Source organism: Triturus cristatus, chromosome 8, assembly GCF_964204655.1.
Source record: "Triturus cristatus chromosome 8, aTriCri1.1, whole genome shotgun sequence".
In the NCBI taxonomy this organism is placed as follows: Eukaryota; Metazoa; Chordata; class Amphibia; order Caudata; family Salamandridae; genus Triturus; species Triturus cristatus.
The window spans coordinates 755,139,701-755,164,780 of record NC_140591.1 but is presented as its reverse complement, the minus strand read 5'-3'; positions in this window follow the sequence as shown (position 1 = coordinate 755,164,780).

Below are 25,080 nucleotides of genomic sequence, written 5' to 3'. Positions count from 1 at the left end.
CAAGAGATATTCAGGGATGTCATTAACATACAACGAAAATAAGGTAGGGGCCAACACGCATCCCTGCCTTACCCCCCTTTTTACTTGTATGCGGTCTGTAATTTCGCCATTTAGACCCCATCCGACCCTTGCAAAGTTATCCTTGTGTAGTCTTATGATCTGCACGAGGATTTCCCCTGGGACACCCTGGTCTCATAGTGATTTCCACAGGAGATTTCTGGGGATGAGGTCAAAGGCTGCCTTAAGGTCCACAAAGGCAATATACAAATGGGCTTTCTTAACTGTAATATACTTCCAAATTATACAAAGAAATCTAAAAACCTGGTCAATTGTGCTAGTTTTGGCTCTAAAACCTGCCTGATATTTGGATAAAATGTTGTACTCCTCCATCCAGTTACTCAGTTTATTTAAAATTTGACATGCATATATCTTTTGTAAAACATCAATTAAACTAATCGGTCGATAATGCAACAGGTCATGGAGGTTACCCTTTTTAAAAAATAGTTGCAATCTCTGCCCGTTTCAGGAATCGGTGCACCTGCAGCAACTGAATTACATAAAAGATTAATATAAGGAGCCCAAACCTCTTTCTCATGCCTCCATAGGTCACCCGGTATTTTGTCTGGTCCAGGGGCCTTCCCTACTTTTATTGCGTCTATTGCTACTATTGTTTCCTTCATGCTGAAACATAATGGGGCACTATTTGGACAAATTTCATAGTTTTCTTGATTATAATCAGTATCATCGTTAGAGGATGAATAAAGTTGTGAAAAATGGGATACCCAGGTATTTGCATCTGGGAAAAGGTCCTTATTACATTTCCCCTTTTTATTACCCTTAGATATCAAACGCCAAAAGGTTGATTGATCATTTGTTTTGCCTGCAATAATCAGCTCAGTCCAAATGTTATCTTCCCAGTTCTTTCTAGCCTGGATTAGTAGCCTCTTGTAACAGATCCTTTTTTCCCTTAGGGTTGCTATATCTTTGACCTTTGTTGCCTGGATCAAATCTTTTTTTGCATCACAGCATTCTTTATTATACCATGGGTTCTCTAATGTGGCTACCTCAGAAATTCCTTTTTTGGATTTCTTAGGAGCCTTACTTAGTATTGGTCCTAATTCTTCTATCAGTCTGTCATGCATCTCCATAATTGGAATCTCTGCTATTGGTAAGTTTACATATGGGGAAACTATTTCTACATAAATATCATAGATCTTTTTAATAGTCATTTCATTTCCCATTACCAAGGGCCATCTAAGTGCTCTACGATTATTCGTTAATAATGGCTCAATTGGACTAGAACTGAAATCACTTTTCCTTGGAGAGCTCAGCTGAAAGAGGGAGGCTACAAGTGTCAGACATAATGGATAGTGATCGCTCTCTATTCTATCTTCAATTACTAGGTCACATACCATGGGCCAGAAGGGGATAGATACCAATATGTAGTCTATACAGCTTTTAAAGCTACCCCGTATGAATGTGGGTAAATTTGGGCTGTCAGAAGGCAATCGCCCATAACAGGCACGTAGACCGTGGCCTGAGACCAGCCTTAACAACTGCGCAACGGCACATGTGCACAATACTACTGGGCTACTGTCCAGTTGTGGGATGTTATTGGCCGAGTCCTCATCCGCAAAAATATTTTCAAATCCAACCACAGGTTCAAATTTGCGGTTGAAATCACCCCCCACAATTATCAAAGCACTCTGGTTAACTGTGGTTAAAAGTTGATCCAGGTGTTCAATAACTTCAGATTCTCTGCTTGCTACATTCAGTCTACTATATATGTTAAACATATAGACTTCCCTTTTATCAGGTGCTAAAAACTTTATTCCCAAAATATCTTGGCAAGGGGAGTCAATTTGCTTAATATCAACACCTAGAGTAGTTTTTATCCAAATAACAATACCTCCCGAGGGCCTTCCTCTTCTTGAGGGAATAGCAGCTATACTAAAGGTTTTATAACCTACCTTGAGAGGGCTTTCCAAGGCCCAAGTTTCTTGGAATAGGACTATTTCACTGTGTCCAATATAATCCTGCCATATTACATCTCCTAGGTTTCTCCTAATCCCTGCAATGTTCCATGATATCAGTTTTATCTCGGTTTTACATTCTTCCATATTTTGATCACAGTTTATTCCCTCAGCTTCATTTTCTGGTCTTGGGACTTCCTCGCAGTCATTAACAAAGTTACAAATAAAGTTACCATTTATGACATCCTCCTCGCTACACTGAGCTATTAGGTGTGTCTCAGCATGCACACTATTTGTATCTGCCATGCATTATAAAATTCCTTCAGGGTTCCTACACACTGTATCATTCGGACTATTATTACGGTTGCCTATCTGATCCCTTTGGCAGATATTCCAGCTTTGTTTTCCTGGCTCTCTTTTAAAAATACTAGTTAGAGTTCCTACTGCTACCTTGTCAGTAATTATAGGTCCCAGAACACTAGGGGCAGTTACAATACTGGTGTGAGTTTCTGCAGCTACCTTATCAGTAACTGTAGGTCCCAAATCTTTGGGGACAGTTAACAGTATCCTTCCCTGCTGGACTTTATGTAATTGCCAGTCCTGGAAATCCAAATCTGACAAGCTTGAAACCTATCAGATGTCGTGATCGGTGGAAATCTAAGAACTTTGTCCCCATCTTGCGGTTTATAAAAATATCCTAGAGGGAGTACGCTGATCCCAGTGTTAGGGGAAGAAGTTGCATCACAGTGATGTAAAAAATAATGAACCATCTTTGGCCTACGGAAGTTAACCACAATGCAATCACCCCTTATGCTCTTAGTAGATTGCCCTATCCACCCTACCTTACGAACCATTAAAATCTCATCAATGTCCGAAGGATGAAAGTTCTTATGTTTCGTCAGCCAGTCTACAGTTTTATTCCTTAAGTCATTCCAATTCTCTTTCTGCCCAACCCTTAGTGCAGGAACCCCAGCCAAAATCAAAACAGAAGGACACGAAGCCAGAGGAAGACGTAGTATCTCCATATTCGGAACCGAGGAGCCGCTGGGTTCCTCGTCTCTCAGGCTCCCAACAGGGGCACTCACACCGTCTCCCCCGACTTGAGATGTTACATTTCCACTTTGAGGACCCTGCAAACTTGACACATTCAATCCTTCAGATAATACCCCCAAGCGATTTTTTCCCCCATTATTAGAAATGGGGTTATCCACATCGTTTTTGTCAATTTTGTCAATTTTCCCATCATGAATAAGCGATGGGCAACTACCCACCATTAACCTTGTATCGTCCCTTTCCAATCTAGGCAGTTGGAATTCCACATTAGTAGAGCTTAAGGTTTTTATTGCAGACTCTAGAAGGCTAATTTTTTCCAAAAGTAAAGCAACATTTTTTCCAACCAAGTCACAAACACAAGCTAGAGCTGCTCCCAGCCCTGGGTCATTTAGCCCTGAATGTAACTCGGTCATGACTCCCTTGGTATTAATATCGCTCGCTGCTAGTAAGGGCGGGATCATCTCGGTTTGTGTACCAACTGAAGTGGTTTTCGCAGGGGAAGGAGTACCATTATGCTTACAATTAGCGCAGGCATTACCTTGATCGACCTTACCACCGCTACTACCATTACTTTGTGCTGCATTTAGTTTTTGCTGGTTTTAGGATTTTTTGCACTTTACCACTGCTGACCAATGATAAAGTGCAAGTCCTCCCTGTGTAAAATGTATTAGTGATTGGCTTATCCATGATTAAAATATTTGATTTACTAGTAAGTCCCTAGTAAAGTGCACCAGGTGAGCCCAGGGAATGCAAATCAAATGCTACTAGAGGGCAGTGGCGGCTGGTGAAATTTGAAAGTGGTAGGGCGTAAAATTATTGCCGTACTGCACTGTGGTGAGCGAGTGTAGCGAGCAAGCCCGAACAACCTACGGGAGCGTTCGTGGGTTTTCACACTGAGAAAATTTTGAAAAAAAAGTGGATAAATGGTGCATTTTCATGCAAATTTGGGGAAGCAGGAAGGTTAATAAAGCAATACGATTTAGTTATTTATCATTTAAGAAATTGCCAATTTTCATGAGCTATAGAGGGCAATATTTGCATATGCTGATGTTATGACCATCAACTGAAGAACAGGGATTCATTTCAAATAAAACGTAGTCTGTGGTGCGCACACTCTAAAGTCCTATTCAGAATACATAGACACGCATACTTTCTTGTAAGAATAGATCAAATACATAAAATGACACTGCAGAAAGCCTGAATTGCATAAGCGTGATGCACATCAAAGAACTGAAACATGCTCTTTTCAATGTTTTCTTCTTACTTCAGCGTAACCTAATTTACAAAATGTAGTACGTTCTTAAAAGATTGATAATAATTGGCGGACCTGAAGCACCCAACATCGGTGGGCATTCGACTATCGTGCCCCTGGTCACTGGCAAGTGACCCAGACTCTGTCCCCTCTGCTTTCAGGTTCTTCTCATCTTTGATCCAGGCTTTTATCTCTTCGGACACTTCGCATCTTCCCGGCAGCAGCACTTCTTCGCCAGCTTCCATTGAAAACGACGGCGCGACCGGACACCATTTGACACCTATGCACCCGGCTCCCCTGGGTTAGGTAACTCGAGTACTCCGGTGCTCCCGTGGGTGTTGGCCGTAGACACCTCTAAGTCCAAAAGGGTTCGCTCCTAGTCCTCTCCTAAGTGTCCTTAAACTTTAAAATTCCAACTGCGACTTTCCCCATAGAAGCTAACGGCGCTCGCGGCTGTGTTCCCACACTGCACGAGTCCCCCGTAGGTCCCCTGTGTCACTACCTTGGGTGGTTCTTAAGGGGCCCAGCGATTCTACAGGCTCTAGACCTTGTGTCTAGTAAAGTCATGGTTCTTATAGCACTATTTTAGTATATGGTTTGGTACGCCCCTAGGGCTAACTGTATATTGTGCTATTTACTGTTGATATTTGCCTTGTAACTTGTGTACTTCGACTTCTAGCCTCATAAAGAGACTAGAGGGGTGTGTTTTAGAATAAATACATATATTTTATATATACCTAGTATGGTTCTCCTTTCATTTAGTCATTCAAGAGATTATAGACTGGTAAAACAAGCTGCTTTCAAGACTTAGCCTGAAGGCTGCTCTCCATAGCTACCACTAGGATCGCTTTCAGTAAAGGTTGTCTTTAACCTATCACCATAAGGGGTTGTTTGGACTGATACAGGGTGCCCACTATAACTAGTGGACAGCATATACCAGGCCAACTTCTCACAGATGCTCAGAATAAAGAGCTGTCAGTGGTGGGTGGTGCTGAATGTGTCATGGTGTTGGCAAATTACGCCAGGCCAAAATCAGCATTACCTCATGGAGGGCACCCTGGATCCTGGACCATGCTTAATAACAGCCCCAGGATCTGGCAGGAGCACCCTCATTTTCTGCACTGTACTGAGCACATGTATTACCCCACATGAGGTCATTCTCAATATACTGTAAAGGTGTGTGGCAAATCACCCGTTTTAAAGTGCACCAATCTCTGAAGGGCGTGGGTTTACCTCAAATAAATAACGCTCACAAGCAAGTGGTAAATGCTTTCTACCATCTATTAACAATGTGTGCCAGCACAGGTTGCCCAACAAATACGCAATTACACAAACAGTTACATTAGTTTGGTCTGGTTCTTACGCCGAGGGTTTAAGAGGAAACAGCACCTTACAGGCCTAATTCTGAGGTGGGTGGAGAGAAAAAATGCAAATGGTTATATTTTTTGTTCTTACTCCTGTTATGAGCTGATCATACATAAAGTTTGTTCTTGTTTTTGCTCATGCAATTGTCAAAGGGTCCTACCTGGAGGATATTTGATGTACAAATCGGTATGCTAGGAGTAATAACATTCAAAACTTGCCACATACCCCATTGCCAGCACCCAAATAATGATGCTGTATCAGGTGCAAATGAGAGTTTGTGCCTGAATTGTAATCACCAGCAAAGCTGTCATCGGAGACTAAACTAGCAACTAACACATTCACAGATTTTAGCACCAATAGTGTTTAAAGTCAGGCGTGCAATGCCCCTTTGCACTCAAAGGGCTTCAGCAGCCACCCCCGTCCCCCGCCCCCCTTGTGTGTGTCAGCCCGGCTGAGTCCCGGGCACACACACAGCCGCACCCGAGTACTTCACACAGGTCTTTAAAAGACCATTTACTTGATAATGAGGCTTTGTTGTGTTTTTACCCCTTCTTAGAGCCCCTGCATCTCCACTGTGCATATGGCTGGATGAATTAGCCCCCCCCCACCGCCCCGAAATTTGACTCTAGTTGGCCTCTGTTTTAAGTCGAGGTAGGAGGGAGATGAGTTGGCGTGAGGTTTAAAAGAGGGGTGAACGAGGGATTGAAGACGCCACGTGGTGATGGTCATGGGCGTCTGCAGGGAGGGCAAGGAGGGGTGCTCCAGGGGGGGGGGCAAGCGCCCCTCCTTGCCCCCCTCTGCGGACGCCCATGAGTGTAGATCTTAAGGACTCAACATGAGACCGACAGTCAGCAGCACTAACTGGTTGCAGGAGCTATTTGCAAGCCCTGGTCAAAAAATACAATGGAGGAATTCCAGTTCCAGAAATAAATACGTAAGTGTAAAGTATCAATATTTTACCTTTTGTCTGCCCAACAAATACAAAACAGGAGAAATACAGCTGGTTCGCATCATAGATCACAAGGGTCCCTTTTCACAATGCATTCTTTGTTTCAGTAAAGGGTCAGATCTGCCATTACAGCTTTTTCCACGCGCTGCCTGCGCTTATGCTTTCCGCACAGAGCCTTGTAATACATCTTGTGAGTTCAAGCAAGCTGTGCATGTCGTTTCAGGTAGCTTGTCTGTGAGGTCCACAGAAGCGACCTGAGAGGGCCAGAAAGCAAGGTCGTAAAAACGTATTCGCATCACCATGCCCTTGAGAACATTGGTTAAGAAACAGCGATGGATGCAAAAAGTGCTGCGAAGTGTTCGGTCCTTGCAAACTTCCTCACAGTCACAATAAAGAGTGCTGGGATAACAGACGCAATGTCCGATATTGCTGTCCAAAATTTAAGTTGATCACATTAGAGACAGTGATTTAGAAAGTATGTGGAGCACGCCTTTATCGTGCCCCCACCCCACAAACAGACACACACCTTAACAGGACAAGAACGGGAGATGAAAATCTTGTTCTCACGCGTCCTTTGCTTGTGCAAAAATTAAAAAAATAAGACAAAATCGCCGGGGCTGCACTTTAAGCTGCTAACTGCTGGTGCCCTCTGCAGTTCTAGTTTTAATGTGCTTAGACATGTGTAGAATCTATTAAGCGTAACCCGCTTTTGGATATGTGGTGCCCATGAAGCTTTGCTATCCAGCATTATTCCCAAATATTCAAAGTTGGAGACACGTTCCAGTTTCTCCTTGTCCAAATATATGTTGCCTCTCAAACGACTAATCGGTAAGAAATTGTAATTCCTTATGCAAGCTCCGGCAAATAACATTTCTTCATCAACAGCTCAGAGGCACAAATCATTTGATGTTGAGGAAAAGCCAAAAACACGCAGCCCATTTCATTTATCACATAGTTCTGTTTTTCCTTCCAGTTCGTACCTTCAAACAAACGTGAATAACACGTCACTGCAAGAATATCTAACACATAAACTGAACACACGTTAGTCAAGACAAATAAAAAAACAGTCGTTTCAATAAAGCAAATTGACACAGCTCTGAGACACAACCATTTGGTGACGTTTAAAGGCTTTAATGTGAGGTCCAAATTACGATTAAAATAGGAGCAGCGAGGGGTAGAAAAAAGGGTACAGCACACACATATACACCAAAAGACCAACAACGTGAGTCACGCGCCCGCCACACTTTTATTTATTCGTCACATTTATATAATGCAAGCCGCACAGAAGGTACAGTGAAGCAGTTGCGGCTCGCACGGGGGGGGGGGGGGGGGGGTGGAATGGAATATTTATGAAAAAGAAAAAACTTACCTCACAGCCGGGTCCACGGGTCCGCGCCACCTCGCTCTCAGACCTCTGATCCCCTGGGCGCCTTCACTAACGGTACTGGAGGAGGGGCCTGCCAACCCCTCTCAGCCAATCCTGGCGCTGCCAGCAGCTCCAGGATTGGCTGAGGGCACAGCCTACGCTACGCCCGCCGCCTGCCCATTAGGAGACCGAGGGGCTCCTAATGGGCATGCGCAAGGCAGCAAAAGCACAAGTACGCATGTCTGGGCACGGAGTAAAAATTAATCTCCATGCCCACTCATGCGCACTTGTGCTGCCTTTCCCTGCCTTGTGACAATGCATGTCAGTCAACATGACGCCGGACCGCCCACGGTCCGACGTCATGCTGACTGACATGCATTGTCAGTTAGTTTTCCCCACCCTCGGCGAGACACCGACGAAGCTGCAGGCGCGGGCGCGGGCGGGGGGGCTACGCCCCAACGCCCCAATGGACGATCCGCGCCTGCTAGAGGGCCTGCAGCACTGATTGTGCCACCCAAATCAGTAGCCATGCAGACATGTATCAGACCGGCCACTGCAGTGTCTGCGAGTGCAGTTTTAAACTGTCATGTTGACCTGGCAAGTGCACCCACTTGCCAGACCCAAACATTCCCTTTTACTACATGTAAGGGACACCTAAGGTATGCCCAAGGCAGCCCCATGGGCAGGGTGCAGTGTATTGAAAAGGTAGGTCATGTACTCTTATGTTTTACATGTCCTAATAGTGAAATACTGCTAATTTTGTTTTTTCACTTTTGCAAGAACTATCTGTCCCATAGGGTAACATTGGGATCGCCTTGAAATATCCTTTAAGTGTGATTTCCCATTGGGGGCAGATAGAGATGTGGGGTCTCTGAACTCACAATTTTAAAAGACATCTTTTGATGACGTTGGTTGTTAAATTGCATGTTTGAAAATGCCACTTTTGGAAAGTGGGCATATTCTTGCTTAACCATTCTGTACTTCTGCCTGTCTGTAGAATGCACGTTTGAGTTGGCTGTCAGTTGGGCTCTTGTGTATTCACTATAGACAGTCACTCAAGGGGAACTGAGGTGTGCATTGCATATCCTGATGGGCCATCACCAGGCTGATGGACCTTCCTCAGCTAGAATGGTGGAAGTAGTTGTCACTGACACCTAAATAGGGTGCCTATCGTCACACAAAGCTGTCTGCACCCCCTTGTAGTGTTTCTGGAACCAGGCCATGGAAAGGCAGGGTCTTCTGCACTACAAATACTTTCCTTTAAAGTTTGCCTGCTTCAAAGGCAGAAAGGGGAATAAGTATTGAACCTTTGTAGCCCCAAAATCAGAACACGTGTGGACTGAGGACATTCTGTCAGGAGGAAGTGCTGGATGCTGTAGGAGGAACTTCCACTCTGCTTGTTGCTTTGTTGTGCAAGCCTGCTGCTTGATGCTTCAGGACTGAACACTGGTTTCTACATATTGCTTCCAAGGTTCTCCAAGGGCTCGTGTGTGTTTGCCTCCTGTTAAGAAATCTCAGAGCTTCTTTGCGCTGAATTGTTGAATTAATACTTGTCACGATGTCGAGATAGCCCCAGTTGAAGCCATTTGTTTTCTAAAAGCTATAATTTTAAGTGAACTTTTCAAACTTGATATCTTGACTTGTGCACGTTGGATTTTTGTCATTTTGGTTTCATTTTATTCAGATAAATATTGGCTATTTTTTTAAACTGGTGTGGACTCAGTTGGTAGTGTTTTCCCTGTGTTACTGTGTGTGTGTAAGTACAAATGCTTTCCACGTTGCCTCTGAGATAAGCCCGACTGCTCCTGCCAAGCTACCATGTGGGTGAAAAGAGGTTATCTTAGCTCTATGACTCTCTTACCCTGACTAGAGTCTGGGTCCCTACTTGGACAGGGTGAAAACCACTGTCAACAAGAGACCCCGGGGCAGATTTACAAGCCCCTTGAGCCACAATTACGCCGCCGTTGCGTCACTTCTGTGACGCAGCGGTGACGTAAACCATGCGCCACGTTGCACCTTATTTACAACGTGACGCATCTAGGGAGATGCGTCACATTGTAAAGCCCTGCGCCACATGAAACCTGCGTCAGGATTCATGTGGGCATTCCTGCGCAGGGTAGGCGTTCCGTCACAGGAACACCTCGTAAAAGTGACGCAGTGAAATCTACAAGGTTTCACTGAGTCACTTTCCTGAGGCCGCTGCGACACATCCTAACGCCTGCTTGAGGCAGGCGTAAGGAGTGGCGCACCACGTTAGGCGTGGGCGGCCCCTGTTTATTGCTGGAGCCGTGTCGCGCTTGCAACACGACTCCAGCAATACGCCCCTCTTACGCCACAGGATGCGACACGCATCGCCCTATCCTTGAGTCGCGGTGCGCCGCATTGTAAATGCGACGCATTCCCAGTGGCGCAAGGAGATGATTGCGTGTCGCACCTTTTCTGCCGTATCCCTGCTGATTTGCAGAGATGAGCCAGAACTTGTAAATCTACGCCCCCATTTCTAAAATTTGTGGCCAGCAGTGAGGTCAGGACTTGTGTGTGTACTTTGCATACAGTGACTGGTGTACGCTGCCTCCATATCGCAGACCATTACACAACCACATATTTTCTTAGGGTCTTTTTCGCTTCTTGAGTTTTTGCCACAATCATGTCTCAGGGCCTGATTTAGATATTGGTACGGCTTCCACTGTACTGCCACGGCAGCAGTCCTGACTACTCCGTCGAGTTGACGGCGGACAGACAGACATATTTGAATCTGTATGCGATAGACAGAAGACTGCCCCAGCAGCAGTCATCTGTGCTAGCTGAATGTCCTCCGATTTGATGGCGGGATCCCACCGACCAGATTTGGATGTTCCAGTTGACTGGTGGTGACAGCATGGAGGTGTGGCTATTGAATGAGGCTTTGGGGATGCAGAGACAGGTAAGTGATACATTTTCTATGCATTTCCATACATGTCTGATGTGTAGGTGTAAATGTTTTTGTTATTAATGTGTACAGTCTATATACTGGGTGCCACATCCACACCATACACACAATGCAACGTATAGGCGCATACACCCCGAACACTTATCTACCAGTCTGTAAAAATGGGGTGATGGACCATTATAGACAGGGTTCGTCAGGACAGGGGGTACCAGGACTGTGCTGTCAGGATGAACCCAGTTTCAGGTGAGTATTCACCCCTTTTCTTACCTTTCCGCAGACTCTAGCTTGGAGGGATTCCCATAGGAATTCCTTCAGAAACAAGCCACATTCAAACCTGGACGCTGGGAATCTTGGCAGGAATCCCACTCTCACCAGCTGCTACCCGTGGAAGTGTCAGAGGCAGTAGCGATTTGCTGGTGGAGTCTCCGGGACTGCTTTGGTCTTCCAACCCGATGCGAGCCAGGATCTAAATTGGCTGAGTGGACCGCCACATAGGCGGGTGGGAAGACCGCCCAAAAGTTGAGGGCTAGGCCTGTCCTGCCAACATCAAATTAGGCCTTCAGTCTGGGGGGCCACCAGCAGCACCTGCAGAGATGGTGTTTGAGGAGGAGAAGCTGGAAACCTATACAGTGCTTCAACTCAAATGTTTCTGCAAGGAGTTTAAGTGTTATTTTAAATACCTCACTGGAAAGTAGGAGCTGCAAAATGCACTACGGGCCTGGTTAGCAGCCAGAGCGGCTGGTGAGTTCACATAGGGGGGGAATGATAATGTGGAGATGGAGGAGCAGAGCCTGCATGAGGATTTTGTGGATCAGGATCTACCTGGGGCAAGAGCATCGTCCAGGGCAAGCAACAGTGTCTCCTCCAAAGGTCTGTCCCCAGAGGAGCTGTAGGACAGACAGGAACCTAGAAAGTACAGGCTGGAAAAGTTAAAACTAGAGCATGAAAGGGAGCTCCAGTTAGACCTTGCTAGACTCAAAAGGGAGGCAGAAAAGCATCCCCTGGGGAGGGGGGAGTTTTAGAAATGGGTTTTCTGGTTGGCTAGGGTATGCACCTCGGCCAGACAGGATCCACCACTCTAATCAGGATCAGGGGATTCTCTGCTCAACCCCTTGAGAGCTTGGCACAAGCAGTCAGGCTTATCTCAGAGGCAGTGTGTGAAGCATTTGCACATAACCAACAGTAATACAGTGAAAACACTACAAAGGGATACCACAAAAGTTTTAGAAAAATATCCAATATTTATCTGTGTAAAACAAGATCAAAATGATAAAAATCCAACATACAGCGACCAAAATGCAAATAATACAAAAACAGGCTTTATATACAGTTCCTTGAAGTTGATAGCTCCGTCTGTGTTGTGAAGACCTCAAATCCAACGGTTCCAGCTGACCTTGGCAGTATGGGCCGGATGCAGCGTCGGAAGATCCTCAAAACAGTACCTTTATACTTCAGCCGACCACGGTGGTGTAGGCCAGCTGTGGCAGATGTCAAGGCTGTTGTGTGAAGTGGAGCGGTGCAGCGTGCAGTGCCTTCAGGTCGTGGTACAGGCAGCAGCTGGTGGCGGTCATCTAGCAGCATCAGTGAGGACCAGGGCTGCAGTGCTTGCTGCGGTGCTGATAGGTCATGGTGCAAACCACGGTGCCAGTTGCGGATCTTGAGTAGTTGGGGCTGGCGTCAGCTGGCCAAGACTGTAGTGAGTGACGGGGCGGTGCATCGTGTAAGTTACGAGCGGTGCCCCCAACCGAAGGTGCAGGCAGTGGTGGCGATGTAAGCTTGCAGCAGCGTTGTTGGTGAGACCAGGGCAGCGGAGTCAAGCTAGGCGGTACGAAGTGCTGCGGTGCCAACTGTGGTGCCTTCAGGTTACAGAACCGCCGGCGGTCTCGGTGAAAGGGTTGGTTTGTGGTTTCCCTCTGTGGCCACTGAAACACACAGTCTCAGAGGCGGTTCCCAGAAGATGTTGAAGTCTTTGATTTCCCTGAGATTTCCAACAGGAGGCAAGCTCTACATCAAGCCCTTGGAGATACTTAGGTTGCAGAAAGAACAGTCCAGTCCTTTTCCTGCCCAAGACAGGAGCAGCAACTGCAGGCCAAACCAGAAAAGCACGCAGCAAAGTGGTAGTATCTCCTCACAGCTCATCCAGCTCTTCTTCCTAGCAGGTTTCTTAGTCCAGCAGTAATCTAAAGTTCTGGGGTCAGGGCTGCAATATTTATACCACATTTTCCTTTGGAACAGGGTCAGCTTTTGTACTGGTGGCGCCCTGTGTGACAATGTTTGTTGGCACCCCCCCATGACCACCTCACCACGGATTCCGTCCCTACCACCATTTGACAATGCCCCCCAAGTCACCATAACCACTGTCTCAGATTTATTTAGTTTTCTACCACCCCTCACAACCAGTTTAGGGTCTCAGAACACTTTACATCACACATACGTTGCACGGAGACAATCATGCGTGTGTAAATCAGTGTATAGGAAATGTTACTTAAGACAGAGGACTACAATGTGTAGAAGTCACATGTCATTCATACTGGTGGGCGGTATCATTTAAAAGTCCTTGGTCTGGAAAAGCACAAATTCTGAATTTTAAATGTAACATCATTGTTAGGGGTTTTGTTTAATAATAAGAGTTGATTTCTACCCAAATGAAACATTTTTGCAAAACTAGGATAAGGAAAGACGGGGCAAAAAACACATAGCTGTAATATATTTCTTGCAGTTTGCATGAGCTCTTTGATGGCAGTTAATAGCTCACTGCTCTATATTAGGATTTTAACTTTTAAACTGGAAGCAACAAAAGGATTGTGCTGACAAAAGCAATAATCCCTTGACCTATTTATAGTGTATGCAGAATGGGACAAGTTCTTTGCAGCAGGCATGTTAACCTTCGTGGCTATGATGAGTTAAAACTTTCCCCAGACAAAGCTTGGGTCTCTCACCAGGAACAACATTAATCACCGGCGTTATCTATCGTGCCATTTTTAATGATGCTTGAAAATTGCTCGGGCAAGGAATGTGGCATCTGGAGCTTTTAAAACAATAAACATGGCGCCCCCTCCCCAAGTCAGCGCCCGGTGCGGTGGCACCGTTTGCACTGCCCTAGAACCGGCCCTGCTTTGAAATGGGTGATGGAGCAAGGACTCGTATAAAAGAGACTTGCTTGGATGCAATCTCCTCAAAATAACTCATAATACCGTAATAATTGTGTTGGTGAATGTTAATGTGCATCACAGTTTATACACTTAAGAATTCTGTACTGCGCATGCGTCAACTACATCTACGTAGTAATGACGAGTCTTTGCTTGGAGGGAAATCTTTGCAGCTGCGCAATCGCTTTTAAGATGGCCGCTTTAAACTCACATGTTAAAGCGCATGCTTTTGCTGAAACTGAACCCTGCAACTTTATTAATATGCTAATGCGAAAGATTTTTATAAGTAAATGGGATTAGAGTATAGATAGGTGGTGTATAGTGAAACCATTTTATTTGATTTCTAACATGTTTCTTTGACTCTTTCTATTTAGTTCGTATTTGGGCCTCAGAGCAATACCAAAGTCTATATGACATGTGATACCCAACGCATGTGCACTCGTAACCCGCCAGGAACCACGATGATGTTCTTGAAACTCAGCCAAGGCCACAATCTCAGCATTTCCTGGGAAAGCAGAAGACATCCAGGATGATGAATGAGAAATGTATTGATAAAAATGTGAAATGCGGGTGGGAATAAAAGCATGGGAAAATAAATTTGAAGCGGCAGGAACACTGAACAATAGACTGCAGAAAGTTATTGAAAGCTTAGCATGGTGTGATCATCCCCCCTTTCCTGTCTAATCAGAATTAGGAGTTTCATAAATTTGAAACATTTAGGGGTGGTACATGCCATTAGAAGGGTATAATTGAGGTAGTTTAGTTAGTTAGATTAGCTCGCCCTGAGAGACACCGAAAGAGACTGAGATGCTGTCCGAGAATTGAATAAGTGCTGAAGAAGAATCGCTTTCCAGACTTAAAATTTGAGCCAACTAATTAGAAGAAGATCGTGGAAGAATCGAGGAGGCACATGATAGAAGATGATCACGGAAGAATCAAGGAGGAAGATAGTGTCAGAAAGAGGTGCGACGCAGGCGTCGTATCTAAAAGAGGTCATCTATCTTGTCCCTGAATCCTGTCCTGAACCTTGTCACCTGATCTGTCCCAGGGGAGCTATACAACTCCTTGGCCAAGGGGTTGGTTTCCACACCATCCTAGGTAACTATAAATCTGTGTAGTATGTCATTGTATTGCTTTCTCTGTTTCTCCCTATTCAGGTACTGTCATCGTAATAACTTTGGTTAATGATTTTCTGCTTTAAAAATCAGATTTCCTTCCTTGAAGAAGACGGTGTACAAATTGTATTTGGGTTCTTGGATCACATGAATTTAACTGGATAAACATTTAAAACTCTCCTGAGTCTGTGGTTATTTTAAAAAAGGTTTTATTCTATGTCAATTTTTACCTGCAATAGTTAACTAAAAGGTCCATTGACCAAAGGAAAGTACATTCGGTCAGAAAGGTTTGGTAAGAAATTATAAGGTAAATCCATCTTACAAGTATTAGCACAACAAATTGACCCCAGCGGTACTTTACTAGCTCATGTGTGTGTGCGTTTGATGGGCCCAGGTGAGTATGTTGGTTTGTGAGTATCTCTAGCTGGTAACTCGCTGGATCATGGGTAGAGAAAAAGTTCCCCTGGCGCACATAAACCAGATAAGCCTGACTCAGGCCAGGTTCAGGAGACAGCTTTGTGTGAGGCAGCCACAGTCCATTCAAGTGCAAGTGATAACTCTTCCGACTATTCTAAATGTAGCCTGGCCTCTTCAGTCTGGCTAAGAGTAACCCAGGAAAGGAAGGACACAACTCACCCCCTCACCCCCCTTGTGTCTGTCTAGTGTGATGCACATCTACTGCTCCTGTCACTCTAAACCCAGACAGGGAATACATAAAAGGCAGAGGCACACAGTATGGTTAGACAAGAAAATACTCACTTTCTAAAAGTGGCAGTTTCAAACGCACAATTTAAAAATCATCTTTATTAAAAATGTATTTTTAAATCCTGAGTTCACACATACTAAACTCCATTTGTCTATCATATCCCACTGGCAAGCGGCCTTGTTACCAAGCAGCCCCCAGGTTAACCTAGGGGAGAGATAGCCTTTCAACAGTGAAAACAAACTACACAGTATTCCACTATTAGGACATGCAACACACATCAGTACATGTTCTACCTTTCACATACACTGCACCCTGCCCGTGGAGTTATTTTGGGCCTACCTGAGGGGTGTCTTATATGTAAGAAAAAGGAAGGTTAGGGCCTGGCAAATGGGTGCACTTGCCAGGTCGACTTTGCAGTAAAAACTGCATGCAGACACTGCAGTGGCAGGTATGAGAACTCTTTGAAAGTCTACTTGTGTGGGTGGCACAATCAGTGCTGCAGGCCCACCAGCAGCATTTGATTTGCCTTGGAGAATGCTCATGAACTCATCTACAATACCTTGAAGGACGCCCTCATTACCAGGTATGATCTTACCCCAGAGAAGAACATGGACAAGTTTAGGCAAAGCAAGAAACTTGATTGCCAGACATGGCTTGAATGTGTGGAGTCTTTTTGCAGAGCACTTGATGGTTGGGTGAAGGGCAGTGAGGTAACAGATTATCAGGGGCTTTACAATTTCTTTGTGTGGGAGCACTTGTATAATCTGTGTTTTTCAGAGCTGTGCCAGCACCTGATGGACAGCAGTCTTATTGACCCCAGTAAGCTTGCTCAGGAGGCGGACCGCTGGACAAGTACCAGGGTCCACAAGAGGTTGTATGGAGGAGACTCAGCCAAAGATGGGAAGTCTTCCCAGCAGAAGAAGGAGGGGGGACAAAGATAAAATTAAGGAATTCTCTAAAGGGCCCCCAAAATAGTTCCCAGAGTAAGGATTTCCAGCCCCCTATTGAGAAGAAAAAGAGCTGGGTCCTTGCAGCAAAGCCTGGAGGGAAGGGACCACTGAAGTAATTTGACAGGGGCCAGAAAGAGCACTTTAGGTGGAGTCCCAAGTGTCCCATGCAGGCACAGGCCCCCACCAGTGGGTGGTCACTGGGAATGGCCAGTGTAGCACTTGGGGAGGAGGTAGTCCCAGGTCGGTGTGGGGAACCATCAGGCATGACTCTTGTCTCATTAGGGGACAGTGAGATGGTCCAGAGAACCCTCATGCCTCATAACACTAAGAAATGCAAGCAGTGGGTGATCATTAATGGACAGAGGGTAGAGGCTCTGAGAGACACAGGAGCCAGTGTCACTACTGTCAGGAGTCACTTGGTGTCTGAAGAGCAAGTGGTCCCTGAAGTGCTTCAGTAGTTGCAGTTGCCAACAGTGAGTACCATTTTAAGGTGGTGCAGGTTCCCTTTGAATGGGGGGTCTCAGGTTGCTTAAAGGGTAGCTGTGAGCAAATCCATGCATGTGGTTTCTCTCCTGGGAAACAACCTGGTACAGAGCACATGGAGATAAGTGGAATACAGGTCCAGCTCGGAGATGTTGGGTTTGCCTGGATGGGCATGGCTGACCTCAGGGTCCATAGCAGCCCTGCGTGATCAGAAGGGCCAGGATCCTGAAAGAATAGCCCAGGTGTTGGCAAAAAAAAGAGAATGGGCAAAGGGTGCAGGATAACCCGCTCCAGAAATTCCCATTGCCCTAAAGGTGGCTGAACCTGAGGGGGATGCCCCAGAACCTACAGGGAAGAGGTGGCCGAACCAGGGAACCTGCATGAGCTGACCCATTGGCACCAGGAAGCAGGTCCCACCAGGAAGGAATTCTGCACAGCACAGCAAAATTTCCTACTCTTGTGGGTCTTCGGCAGCATGGCGAAGACCAGGCAGTTGGCAAAGAGTCTGCATCTCACGTGATATATTGGGGGATATAGCGAGCCTAAGGTTGCTGAGCCTGAGGCAGCCTGTGTGCTGGTGGTACCTCAGTGCTTCAGAGCCTTCCTACTGGGTTTGGCTCTTGAGGTGCCTCTGGCTGGTCATTTGGAGCAGGGCAAGATATTTGACAGGCTTGTCACCCACTTATACTGGCTCCAAATGAGAAAACCTCAGATGCATCATTCTGTAGGTCCTGTCAGACTTATCAAGCAAGTGGCAAGGCTGGGGTGAGATACAAGGCTCCCCTTCAACCATCCCCTGCTATGAACACCCCTTTCGAGTGGGTGGGCATTGACATTGTGCGGCCTCTGGATCCAAAGACAGCCATGGACAACAGGTACATCTTGGTCCTGGTGGACCATGCCACCCGGTACCCAGAAGCTATCCCTCTGATGATGGTGACGGTGCTCATCATGGCCCGGACCCTAATGAGGATCTTTATCCACAAGGGTTTTCCCAAGGAGGTGGTATCTGACTGGGTTAACAACTTCATGTCGCTGTATATGTAGGCCATGTGGCAGGAGTGTGGAATGAACTAAAATTCACCACCCCTTACCACCACCAGAGCAATAGGTTGGTTGAAATGTTCAATCGCACCATGAAAAGCATGATTGAGGGACTGTTGGAACTGATGAGGGACGTCATCTTGCCTACATGGAGGTACCGCAGAAGGCGGTTATCTTCAGCCCTTTTGAGCTTCCGTATGGGCACCCTGTTTGGTATAGGAGGGCTGGGAGCAAGCTCATAGGAAGGCATCACAGGATGTATTCAGTTACATGCTGACCTTCCAGAAACCAGGCAGTATGCTTTAGGAAACTCGCCAAGGAAACCTCGAAGCTAGCAGGAGGACATGAAATGTTGTCACAACCAGAATACCACTCTGGTTGAGTTTCAGCCTGGTCAAAAGGTGTGGGTGAAGGAGTCAGTAAAGCCCCGGGCTCTACAAGACAAGGTGTCTGGCTCATTTGCGGTGAAGGAGCGCAAGAGTGACGTCACCTACTTGGTAGACTTGCAGACTCCTGGAAACCCCTTGTGGATCCTGCACATGAATCGCCTCAAACCCCACTTTGAGAGGTCTGAGTTAAACATGCTCTTGACTACTGATGATGGAGTGAACCTCTCCCCAACCTCCTGTCTGTCCAGGAGTGGGATGAGTTAGTGGAGGGTATGATATAGTCTCCTACACTGACCTTAGGGCAACAGAGTGACTGTTGCCAGTTGCTGAGACAGTTTGCAACTCTGTTTTCACTCACCCCAGGACTCACCCATTGGTGCACTCATGACATCAATACTGGGGATAGTCCACCTATGAAACACAAGATTTACAGGCTGACTGACAGAGTTAAGCGAGCATTAAGGAAGAGGTTTCCAAAATGCTAACTCTAAGGGTGATTGAGAGCTTCAGCAGTCCCTGGTCCAGCCCAGCAGTCTCAGTTCCAAAGGATGCCCAGCCAGTGCCACTCCTAAACTACAGTTCTGCATGGACTTCCATGGGCTCAATGCCATCACCAAGACTGATGTGCACCCCATCTACCAAACTGATTAGCTCATTGATCAGCTGGGGGCTGTCAAGTTCCTCAGTAGATTTAACGTCTGGGTACTGGCAGATTGCCTTGACCAAAGGGGCACAAGAGAGGTCAGTGTTCTCAACACCTGAAGGGCACTACCAGTGTCTGTTTATGTCTTTTGGTTTGAAGAATACCCCTGCCACATTCGAGGGTTGGTGAACCAGGTCCAGGCTGGATGGAGAGCTCAAGTACCGCCTACCTAGACGACATTGTGGTATTCAGTTCTAGCTGGAAGGACCACTTGTACCACCTACAGGAGGTATTGAGGGCCCTGCAGAGTGAATGCCTCACTATAAATGCCAGTAAGTGCCAGGTAGAGAAGGGATCTTTGGTTTACTTGGGGCACCTGTTAGGAAGAGGCCAGATGGCACCCCTACAATGCAAGACTGACACCATTCTGGCTTGGGCACCCTCAATACCCAGACGGTGGTGAGAGCCCTCTTAGGCCTCACCGGGTACTAATGTAGATTCGTCAAGGGATATAGCACCATTGTTGCCCCCTTGATAGAGCTGACTTCTAGTAAGCCGACAAATCAGGAGACCTGGACTGAGGCATGCCAGACCACTTATTACACCCTGAAGGAGGCCATGTGCACGGCGCCCATGCTCAAGGCTCGTGACTTTTCCAAGATGCCTCGGAGCATGGTGTGGTAGCCGTGCTTTTACAGCTGAATGAAGAGGGTCTATATCAACCCATAGCCTTCATCAGTAGGAGGTTACTTCCATGGTAACAGAGGTGGAGTGCAATACAAAGGGAAGCTTTTGCTTTGGTCTGGGTGCTGAAGAAGCTAAGATCCTACTTGTTTGGGACTCACTTCTGGGCTCAGACAAACCACAAGTCCCTCAGATAGTTGAAGCAAATAAGGAGTGAGAACCCAAAACTGTTGAGGTGGTACTTCTCCTTACAGGGAATGGACTTTATGGTGGAACACCGTCCTGGAACAGACCATGGCAACTTCGATGTCTGTCCAGGTTCTTTCGCCTTAGTGAAGAGATCTCCCATGAGGATGGGTAGTTCTCCCCCACTTTTCAGCTGGGGGGACATGTGTTAGACCTGGCATCTTTTGGCATGATTTCCCCTGTATTTTTGCTTCTGACCTCCTGGTTATGAGGGTGTGCTGCATTTCGTTTTTTTGCTGGTTTTAGGACCCTGGGCCCTTTACCGCTGCTTGCCAGTGCTAAAGTGCAAGTGCTCCCTGTGTAAAATTGATTAGTGATTGGCTTATCCATGATTGGCATATTTGATTTACTAGTAAGTCCCTAGCAAGTGCAACAGGTGTGCCCAGGGCCTGTAAATCAAATGCTGCTAGTGGGCCTGCAGCACTGATTGTGCCAACCACATGAGTAGCCCTGTAAACATGTCTCAAACCTGTGACTGCAGTGCCTGCAAGTGCAGTTTTAAACTGCCATAGTGACCAGGCAAGTGCACCTACTTGCTAGGCCCAAACCTTCCCTTTTACTACATGTAATCACCCCTAAGATAGGCACAAGTTAGGACATGTACAGTGGTGTTTTACATGTCCTAATAGTGAAACACTGCTAATTTCGTTTTTCACTATTGCAAAGACTGTCTCTTCCATAGGGTAACACGGGGGGTTGTGTTGAAATATCTTTTAAGTGTAATTTCCCATTGGGAGCAGATAGAAATTTGGAGTTTGGAGTCTCTGAACTCACAATTTAAAAATACATCTTTTGGTGAAGTTGGTTTTTAAATTGCGTGTTTGAAAATGCCACATTTAGCAAGGTAGGACACATTGTGTTACTAACTAAATGATATTTACGCCAGGTGTTATGTTGTTCAAATGAAAGGACTAGTCTACTGTTAGAACTGGGGGTCTCTAGTTGCTGAGGCAGTTACCTTAGTCCAAATAGGGACCCTTGCTTCTAGTCAGGGAAAGGAGGGACACCCTCTTTGATAACCCGTGCTCACCCCCTGGGAGCTTGGCACGAGCAGCCAGGCTTATCTTCAAGGCAATGTGTAAAGTATATGCAACCACACTCCCAGTGACGCAGTGATAACACCACAAATGGACACCATACTGATGTATGAAAATAGCGGTATTTATCAAGAAGAAAAATACGGTATGACCAAACGATAAGAATCCAACATCTGCGTATTCGTAATATTTCACTTTGCCGGTTATTTGGCCAACAAACACTTGTAGGTTCTTGCGGTATTAACGAGCAGTTCATGATGTTCAAATGTAGTCCTAATGCAATGCTATGCAGTTCGTAATGCAGTTCGTATTATCAGACTAATGCAGTTCGTAATGCAAGAATAATGCAATCCTCAATGTACGTAATCAGACAGTTCGTAATGCAAGAATAATGCAATCCTCAATGCACGTAATCAGGCAGTTCATAATGCAAGAATAATGAAATCCTCAAGGCACATAATCAGGCAGTTCGTAATGCAAGTATAACACACTCCTTAATGCAAGTAATAAGGCAGTTCATAATGTGAGAATAATTAAATCCTCAATGCACGTAATCAGGCAGTTCGTAATGCAAGTATAACGCACTCCTTAATACAAGTAATAAGGCAGTTCGTAATGCAGGAATAATACAATCCCTAATGCAAGTAATAAGGCAGTTCGTAATGCAGGAATAATACCAGGCCAATTGACGCGATTAGCGCGGGCACCACTAGGCCCCAACCACAGACAACAGTCCTAAACTTCCGAGGGTTCTGCCGGGCAGGTCCGTGCCCCTCAAGGACTCCGCACGTCTAACGCGATGCAGCGGGTGAGAGACGGGAGCACTCCTGTACTCCTCCTGCATGCCTCCCCAGGCCACACACTCTTGCGGCTCTCGACCAGGGTCTAAGCCTTACCTGGGTGATGTGCTGCCTTGCTCTCTCTCTCTCCGCTCTTCGGACGTCCAGCTGGGCGCTCCCGATGATGACACAGCTCCAATGCAAGTCGACGCTGTGGCCGGACAGGTTACGGCGCTGCCTTCTCCGTTGCTGACGATCTTGGGCAGATTCCTCTTGCGAACAACGATCACGATTACCTCACGACTTCCTTTGCTTTACAGAATCCTTCAGCACATTGCGGCTCGGGCCGGCAGTGGCGATCTTGATCTGCAGCCTCCGTTTCAATGGCGGCTATGGCCACAAACAGATACACAGAAGCGTGGATGATGATTCACGCTGTGGGGGCACTGCAGTCACGGGGCACTTTCCAACCAGCACCACGAAGCCCACGGCAGTCTCAGGCTGCACACGCACAACGTGTCGCTGAGACTCAGTTGGGTTTCGGGCCACACAGTCCCGGGGCAATACTTACAAAGGTCTCAGGCTGCAAAAAGCACACGCACACAGCGTCGCTAAGACACACTTGGAAACGTTCATGTTCCTGAGTTTCCAAAACAGGGAGCCAGCTCTCCTGGGGCCCTTGGAGACAAGTTACTTTGGGACACAGCACACAGCAAAGTCCTTTCAAGCAGGGGGACACAGCACACAGCAAATTCCCTTAGCCTCTCCTTAAATCAGCAAACTGCAGGCCAGCCCCAGAACACACACCATGGGTCAGTCCTTTTCTTCAGTCTCTTCTGCTGTTCTTCCTTGGCAGAGGTTCCCCTTGACCACAAAGTAGTTTCTATCCTTTTCAGTCTTGATCAGTCCAACGTTCAGGGGTTGCAGCTCTCAAAGTTATACCCCTAAATGTCTTTGAAGTCTTTGTGTTCAGGGGGAACTGACCCCTGTCCAAACCAGTTCTGGGTGTCTCCCTGCCAGTGACACCTTCTTCCTTTGATAGTGGGGGTCTGGTTCTTCAATCACTCAGCAGGAGGTGGAGCCTTTTTTTTATAGCAGCAGCCCAGGCCTCTTCACATCCAGGGGGCTACTCTTTCCCCCTACACTCCAGATGCAGGTCAGCCTGTTGCTATCTCACCTACTCCTCCCCGGGTCAAGACATTTCCCAGATCCTATCACATTCAAATCCAGATAGTCAATCCACAGCCAGGCAGAGATACACAGAATTGTTAGAACAAAAAAAACAGCCACTTCTAAAAGGTTAGTTTCTAAACACACAATTCAAAAACCACCTTCACAAATAGATGTGTTATTAAATTGTGGGTTCAGGCACACTAAACTTCACCTCTCCATCTTAAGCCTATGGGAAGATAGGCTGGAAACATATTACACAGCCTTCCCCATTCTGTCCTATGGGCAAGATGGCATTGCAAAGGGGAAAAACGAAATGGAGAGTATTTCACTGTTAGGACATGGTACACACCTCAGTACATGTCCTACCTTTCACAGACACTGCACCCTGCCCAGGGGAGGGTACCTTAGGCCTACCATAGGGGTGTCTGATGTGCATGGAAAGGGAAGGGTAAGGCCTGACAAGTGGGTGCTCTTGTCAGGACAACATGGCAGTTAGCAAACTGCACACAAGCACTGCAGTGGCAGGCCTGAGTTCATTCTTTAGGGCTACTTGTGTGGGTAGCACAATTAGTGCTGCAGGCCCACTAGTAGCATTTGCATTACCAGCCCTGGCACACATAGTGCACTTTACTAGGGACTTTATTTGTAAGGCAAACATACCAATTGTTGACAACCAATTACCATAACACTTTATACAGGGAGCACTTGCACTTTGACACTGATCAGCAGTAGCAAAGTGCCCAAAGCATCTAAGTCAGCAACATAATGTCAGAAAAATGTCTAAGGGGAAGGCAAAAGGTTTAAGGAACTTTAGCCACAAAGGGCCAAGTCCAAAATCTACTTTATAATATTTCTTCAATTAGTCACATCTTTATTGTTCTTTTTGTCGTTACATGTGGTTATATTGGTTTTAATGTTAAAAATGCTTGGAAAATGTACATTAAGTTTGCCCTTCAAAAGGACATGTGAGAAATGCTCAATTTTTTTTAAAGTATAACAAAGTAAAGTGAAATAAATCACAAGGGCCATTGAAAAGCAAATGAGTGGTTCTTTGTGTTAAAATTGGGATACTGAATTGGGCACCTAGACACTGCATTTGTAAATACATTTAACAAATTGGAATTTTCCTGCTTAACTTTTCTGTACCTCTGCCTGTCAGTAGAATACACGTCTGGGTTGGCTGACAGTTGGGCTTTTGAGCATTCACTTCAGACAGTCACACAAAGGGACCTGAGTTGTGCCTTGCATATTCTGATGGGCTATCACCAAGCTGGTGGGCCTTCCTGAGCTAGAGTGTTGGGAGGAGTTTTCACTGACCCCTGAACAGGGCTGTGCGTGTTCTCACACAAAGCTGTCTCCACCCCCTCTGTAGTTTGCAGCCATGTCAGGGAAAGACGGGGTCTTGTGCACTACAAAGACTTTCCTTTGAAGTTTGCCTACTTCAAAGGCAGAAAGAGGAATAAGTATTGAACCTTTGACACCCCAAAATCAGAACTGGACTGAGGACATTCTGCCAGGAGGAAGGACTGGATGCTGTAGGAGGGACTGTCATGCTGCCTGTTGCTTTGTTGTGCTGGTCTGCTGCTTGCCGCGTCTGTCCTGAGAGTGAAAGGACTGGACATTGGTTTCTACATACTGCTTCCAAGAGGTTCTCCAAGGGCTTGTGGGTGCTTGCCTCCTGTTAAGACGTCTCAGGGCCATCAAAGACTTCACCTGCATCTTGCTAACAGTAAATGAGCTTCTTTGCTGAGAGTTCTGATTGCCAAGTGGTGTCAAATCCAGTTGCTGGACCCAT